Here is an 8312-nt window from a genome sequence, read left to right on the forward strand (position 1 = left end):
CATGGTACTTGGAACCATGAGTGGTCCCAAGCTAACCCTTGGCATAAAATATCCAAGGATATCATAAGAAAACTAAGCGGAAGCTGGAACATATACATAAAAGGTCTTATTGGAAAGATAACATATCCATGAATACTGGAAACTAATGTTTGAATCAAGCCTCTAACATCTAAATAAAAAGAAATAAGTTTGCCGGGACATGGCCCCCGACTACCATAACTTAGTTAACAAACTAATTAAAACTACTACATGAAGTCCCCGAATGAGGACTCACCAACTGATGATTGGGAACTGCTGCAACCTCATTAGCTCCTAGTTGGAGAATGTGTGCCAGAATTTACATCATAAAAAAATGCAGCGTACATAAAGTATGCGCCAGTATGTGGAATATACTGAGTATGAATGGAGCACCAACATACTCGTATAACATATCATTAAGGGAATAGTGGAACAAGGTTTTCAAAAATCATATACATAGTGAGAGAACTGGAAGAGAAAACAGTTGGAGTTTATGTTTAAATACTCTCCAAAAATCTTCTTACAAAACCATATATATAGATGAGTCTATTTCATTAATCTTCCATAAATATATAAATAAAATAGCATACTTAAAATGACCATAATAATTGAAGATCATATCATAAAAAATTCATAAAACTGGAGAGTTTCTTACAATAGACACACACCATGTGAGCTCATGATGTCCATTAGCTAACCCAGTTAGAAGGGCTGGCCTATACTTTGCCAGGGGATAAAACCATATTATATCTATGTGGATCCACTAGTTTGTGCCTCTCAGGTCCATATAGAGTTGTCTAATAAAGCGGTATAGTCAAGTCCTACGGTGGCACATAGTTATGGGACCTAGGGATTGCTTCTAAAGGTTTACAAATGCTAAATGAAAACCTTCATCCCTAAAGTCTACTCGGTGTTAAATAGTCCTCCCAAAATATATAAATACATATTAATGCTTATAGGCATAAAAACTGTCCATATATCTGAATCATAAGTAATACTAAGCTAAAAAACATGCCTTAAAATAACCCATATTGAGGTTGTAAATTATATCATCCTTACTTTCATGATTAAAAGTCATAAATGCATAAGATACCATAGAAATCATGCTAAATTAGTGCAATAAGGTTTTGAAAACCAAAGTGAAATAATAAAAATGGGAATTTATGGAGAAAGATCATAATTTCATAAAGAGCCCTAACTTTTGCTTCTAATAATCTTGTAGAATTATTGAGAATCAAAATACTTTAGGAATAAGAGTGAAAGGATACTCTCATTGAAGCATTACATATCTGAAAGAAAAATACTTACTTGAAACCTTGAATTAAGGCTTGAAGGTAAAGAACCGTAGCTTCTCCCTTGGGAGAACTTAGAACGTGTGAATTTGATTTGTTTGAGAGTTGGGTGTGAATGAGGAGGTTATATATATATATATATATATATATATAAGTGAAGTTAATTGCGGGTAGAAGGTCAAGAATACCCTTTTGGGATCATAAGAAGACCTTAAAAATCAAAGAAAATGACCTTTTAATAAATTTCGTTGGCTAAATCGGCGATCTGAAGGTCTACTCGCTGAACTATTCAGCGAGTCACTAAAAGGTCCCTTTAGGTCACCAAAATATACATTTTAAAGGTTTTTAGGCCCATTCAGCGAGCCAATTCAGCTTGTCGCCGAATTGGTAGGTGAGCTCGCCGAATTGTCCAGTCTAGACATGCTCTAGTAAAATAACCATATCTTTCTATTTCGAACTACAAATGATGCAAACTTGGCAGAGTTGGAAAGAAGATTCATAGAACTTTAATTTTATAGGTCATGGTCCACTAAATCTTTATATGCTGAGATATATGATCGTTTGAATTTAACCCTTGTATGAAGACATGCAAAAACTTAGCCAATAGAAATACTTTAAACTTGGCTTGGCATTTGAGGTTACTTATGTACCTAAAACACATCCAATACACTTCAAATACTTAGAAAATGACCTTAAAATATATGTACAACTTAGAAGTCATCAATTTCGGGCCTATATGCATACGAAGGATGGTTCGTATCTTTTCTTAGAAGTTGGGGGGCGTTACACTTAAGCCCTCATTCTCTCTCAACTCACCCAAAATCAATTTCTTTTCGCTCAAGTCTCCTTGTTCAAGCAAGAACAAGGGATTCAAACTTCAAGCCTTCCACCCAAGATTCAAGCTAAGGTTTCAATCAAGGTATGTGGGAACTTCATTAATTGGTTCTTCTTCACCTATTGAGATCCAAATAAACCATAATTTTCCAAATTTTGATTTCCCCAAAACTAGGGTTTATATGATTTTCATGGGTTCTTATTGAATTTCAATTTCTTTTATATAATTGATCTTAAATTGAATGAATTGATTATAATTCCATATTTTCATCGATATTTTCATGAACTCATAGCATTCAAGTATTTTCATTTTTCATGATCATAATTGTGCTATTTTTAGATGCATGTCTCAATATTATCATATTTTCATGGATTATGATGCTTTCGATTAAATTATCTCTTAGTATACATAGATATTATGATTTAGATGCTTTCAATTAAGTATCTTTCAGATTATGTTCAGTTATCATAACTTATGAGTTACTCAATATTTTCTAAGTATCAATATGATTCAGTATTATCAGATTATTACTGTTTCTATAGTTATGCATATGTCTATTTTGGAGTATACTTTGCATCAAGTGGAATTTTGGGATGAAGGTTTCCATTTAGCTTCTGTAGACTTTTAGTAGCAATCCCTAAATTCTAATACTACACGCCACCGTAGGTTATGTATCGAATAGACATTAGGTAATGGATCCACCTTAGCTCAAATATCGTGATTCTTACCTTGGCAAGTGCGACATTCTTTTTTCGGTAGAGAGTAGTACATTAAATTCCATGTAATAGCTCACATAGTTTATGTCGATTTTAGTATATCCCACATTATAATATATATTTTTTCAAACATTACATGACCTTGTACTTATGTATTTCAGATCAGTATATTGGTTTCATGTTATTTTACTTGGTCATTACATTAGCATGTTTTTCAAACTTATCGTGTTTAGATATCATACTTATGCATTTTCCTCGTACGTAGTATATTTCCAAGAACTGATCACATACTTTTTGCCTATACTGTTTGATAATATAGGTTCAGACATACCCCATCAGGCTAGGGGAGTACAGGTTTCTATGAGCATTGCAGTATCTTAGTGAGTCCTCATGATCCGAGGACATCTCCGTCATGTTTTTCTTTGGTACTTACTTTCTAGTTTTCAGATAATTTGGAGTTAGCTAGGGACTTGTCCTAGCAACTCGGTATGAGTAGAAGTTTTTAGTGAGATTTCTGCTTATGTGTTTGTATATGATTCTTTCTATATAATATGATCATCTGTTTTAGTCTTTGTTGTATTTTAGTCCATTTATGATTTCTTAGTGTCATGTCATGCCATGAGATTAGCTTGGGGGCACTTGTGCCTCCAAACTTGTCGTGACTAGGGGTAGTCTCATGTCATGATAGATTCTAAGGTAGAAGAGGATCCATAGGAGTTTGTTGATATTCAAAAGATCATGCAAATTATGGGTGTTACTCTAGTCGAGAGTGTTGACTTAGTAGCTTACAAATTTAAATGAGTGACTCAGACTTGGTAAAAGTAGTGGAAGAAAGATAGGGGTGTTGATACAGGTCCAGTAGACAGGGAAAAGTTTATGGCTACATTCTTGGACAAATTCTTTACACTTGAGTTACGAAAAGCCAAAGTTTAGGAATTTAAAAACCTGAAATAGTGTGACATAACCATGTAGGATTATTCTCTTAAATTTATCCATCTCTCTAAGTATGTGGCTGAATCAAGCACCTGTATGAGTAAGTTTGTTTTGGGCATTCCCTATGCCATGGTTAAAGAATGTAGAACTGTTATGTTGATCAAGAAGATAGGCATCTCCAGATTGATGACACGCTCAAGCAAATGAGGAAGAAAGGGTCAAGAAGGAGGATAGGGAGAGTAAGAGGCCTGGAATAGGCAGTTTGGACTTTTCTCAGTAGAAATTGGGAGATGGAAATCACTCTTAGTTTTTTTAGAATTTCACAGCTCTAGAGATTTTACAATATCTCCCCCTTGGGAACATTCGTCTTTGAATGGGACTCAAGCTAGTATGAATGGAATAGGAAAGAGACATAGAAGCCCAACATGAATGGAAAATACACCAAAAATGCATAAAACATAGAATATGTAATATCAAGCTAAAACATGACTTTAAAAGTCAGTTCATGAACATGAATATATATGAAAACATGAGAATGACTGAAACACATAGTTTTACTGAGTGAATTGTGAAGGCACTCAATACCTCAACTAGGAAAGAAAGGAAAGAGATGAGGATATCATGACATCATATCGGCTTTGGCTTCCCATGTAGCACCCTCAACCTCTTGGTTCCACCATAACACTTTAACTGATGCTATTTCCTTGTTTCTTAGCTGTCTAACTTGCCAGTCTAGGATCTCAACTAGAACCTCCTTATATGGAAGACTTTCTTTCACACCAATGTTGTCCAAAGGCACAATGGATCTAGGATCACCAAAAAACCTCCTCTATAAGGACATACGAAACACTGGATGCACCGATGCCAATTCAGCAGGCAAATCTAACTCATATGCCACCTTGCCAATTCAACTCAAAATCTGATATAGACCTACATAGCGGGGACTAAGCTTTCCTTTCTTGCTAAAAATGCATCACACCCTTCATGGGTGAGATTTTCAAGTAAACCCAATCATTAACCACAAATTCAAGTTCCCTTATTCTTACTTCCGATAGGACTTTTGTCTACTTTGGGCTGTTTTCAATCTTTTTCTAATCAATCTAACTTTCTCCATAGCCTCATGTGCCAACTTGGGTTTTATTAAGGCAACTTCACCAACTTTGAACCAACCAATGTGAGACCTACACCTTCTACCGTATACGCCTCAAATGGAGCCATCTGAATGCTGGAATGATAACTGTTATTATAGGCAAACTCAATCAATGTCAAATTATCATCCTAGTTACCTTTAAAATCAATGACACATGCTCTCAACATATCCTCCAAGGTCTGAATGGTATACTTGGCCTGACCATTCGTCTGAGGGTGAAAAGTTGTACTAAGCTTCACTTGAGTACCAAGACCCTTTTGGAAAGATCTCTAAAACTGAGATGTAAATTTAGAACATTGATTTGAAATGATAGATAATGGGACACCATGAAGCTCAACCAACTCTCAGATATATAATCTAGCACAGTCCTCAGCTGAATATGAAGTCTTAACAAGAAGAAAATGAGTTGACTTAGTTATTTGGTCAACGATCACCCAAATCAAATCATGTTTCCTACAGATACAAGACAAACCTGTAATGAAGTCCATATTCAAGGCTTCCCACTTCCAAGTAGGAATCTTAATATTTTGAGCTGAACCTCCCAGTTTTTGATGCTCAACCTTCACTTACTGACAATTCGAACTCTTAGCCACAAACTCCGCAATATCCCTTTTTATGCCATTCCACTAATACACTTATCTCAAATCACAATACATCTTTGTGGATCCTGGAAGAATAGAATATAACAAACTATGAGCTTTGGACAATATCATTTCCCTCGAGCCATCAACATCAAGAATACATAATCGACCTTGATATCTCAAAACACCACCCTCTCTTGGGAGAAAGCCTCAATGGATTTTTCGACAACCGCTTTCTTCAAATCAACCAAAGTAGGATCATTATCTTTCTTAGACTTAACACCCACCACAAGGGACGATCCAAAACCATTTTGAACAATAACACCATTATCCTTGGAATCAACCAATCGAAAACCCAAATGGGATAATTTATGAACTTCATGAACAAGCTGTTTCTTCTCATCCTTAACATAGGTAACACTGTTCATAGATAACTTACTAAGAGCGTCGGGAACTTCATTTTTCCTTTTTTGAATGGTACAACACACTCATATCGTAGTCCCTCAACAGTTCAAGCTATTTTCTTTGTCGAAGATTCAAATGATTTTGAGTGAACACATATTGCAAACTCGTATGATCGGTGAATAAATCAAAATAGACACCATAAATATAGTATCTCCAAATCTTCATGGCAAAAACCACTACGCTAACTTCAAGTCATGGGTTGGGTAGTTTTTCTCATGAACCTTTAGTTGCCTAAAAGCATAGACTATCACTTTACCATTTTGCATTAGTAGACAACCAAGACAAACTCGTGAAGCATCATAATAAATAACAAATCCGTCAGAACCTTCTGGAAAAGTCAACACTGGAGTGGAAGTAAGTCTATCTTGCAACTCTTGTCACATGCCTCAGACTATTGAAATTTTAGTTTCTTTTGAGTCAAAGTACTCAAGGGCACTGCAATGGAAGAGAAACCATCCAAAAACCATTTGTAATAGCCATCTAATCCCAAGAAACTCTGAATATCGAAAGGAGACAATGGTCTCGACCAATTCTTAGTCGCTTCCATCTTCTTTGGATCAACCATAATACCTTCATTGGAGACAATATGGCCAAGGAAAGAAACTAACCTCAACCAAAATTTACACTTGCTAAACTTAGCAAACAACTGGCGATCCTTGAGAATTTGCAAGACACTCCTTAAATGATCAACATGCTCCTCCTCACTTCGAGAATAAACCAAAATATCATCGATAAATATAATTACGAATATCTTTAAATATTCCTTGAACATCGCCCTGTTCATCAAATCCATAAAAGCTGCAGGAGTATTTGTTAGTATAAAAGACATAACCAAGAATTCAAAGTGACCATATCGATTTCTAAAGGCCATCTTCAGAATGTCACACTTTCTTACTCGGAGTTAATGATAATCCGATTGAAGATCAATCTTTGAAAAGTAGCTTATTCCTTGAAGTTGATTGAACAATTCATCAGTTCTTGGAATGGGATACTTATTCTTAATTGTGATCTTGTTCAATTGCCAATAGTCAATACACATACGGAGAGAACCATCCTTCTTCCTAACAAAGAGAACTGCAGCACCTCATAGAGAGATACTCAATCTAATGAAACCCTTATCTAAAAAATCCTTCAATTGATCCTTTAGCTCTTTCGATTCGTCGAGGCCTTTCGATAAAACTAATAATGAATTTTATAACAAGATAAGGAGTAAAAAATGATATAGTTTCACCCAGATCTAACAATGTATAAATATCAAAGTCAAAGACTTTCAACGTACCTGTCACCATATTAGGCGAATCCTCTAACTCCTGAGAGTCTGAAGGACATAAAATCAATTTTGGAAAATCGGAATGCAGAGTCTAAATCTGGGGTCTAGCACCACTTGTACACTCCTTCGCCTGATGACCCAGTTATTCACACCTATAGCACTCATCCGATCCCGCTAAGTATTTTTCCTTGTGGTTTCTCCCATACTTCTTGAATGGAAGGATGACTTGACCACTCGGAGCTCGTTCTTGTTCCTTAGGATTAGACACCTTATCTTTTTAAAATTTTGGAGTTGGAGTTTTTAAAGAATTTTGACCAGAATACTTTTGATGAAACTGAGGACGACCACTATTTCTGGACCTACCATGTGAGAAATTACCACAATTGGTTCGAGACCTCTTGGACTCCCTTGTAGACCTCGCCTTCAACTTCTCTTCCTCTATTTGTATGGAATGTGTCATAATCCTTGAAATATACATCTATTTAATAAGCATGGTGGTCCTACATTCTTTGAACACCAAATCGGACATACCCAAAACAAACTTTCACATACGAGCCCTTGGATCCGCAACCATGAAAGTAACATATTTTGACAACTTAGTGAACTTGAGGGAATACTCCCTCACACTCATATTTCCTTGGCACAAATTGATGAACTCTTGCACTTTAGCCTCCCTTAACTCCAAAGGAAAGAACTGGTCAAGGAAAACAACCTTGAATTCCTCTTAATCAACTGGATCATTATCTCTGCCTCTTTCATCTTTCCATTTCTTATACCAAAATTGTTCTACTCCCTTGTTGTTTGCAAGCGAACCCAATAATGTCATGAGGCACAGAGCCTTTCGATGAAGCCTGCACCCACTGGGAAAAAATGTTGATATACTGCCGATTCCTCTTTTTTGATCGGGCTAATACCCATTATGTCAAAAATCTTACCAATAGCCTCTATGAACTCTTGTGGATCCTCATTGACCTTAGAACCATAAAACTCAAAAGGGTTCATACGGGTGAAATCATAAACTCGACTAGCCATCGTACCCATATTTGGGTTCA

This window comes from Solanum dulcamara, chromosome 10 (genome assembly GCF_947179165.1).
Source record: "Solanum dulcamara chromosome 10, daSolDulc1.2, whole genome shotgun sequence".
NCBI classification, from domain to species: Eukaryota; Viridiplantae; Streptophyta; class Magnoliopsida; order Solanales; family Solanaceae; genus Solanum; species Solanum dulcamara.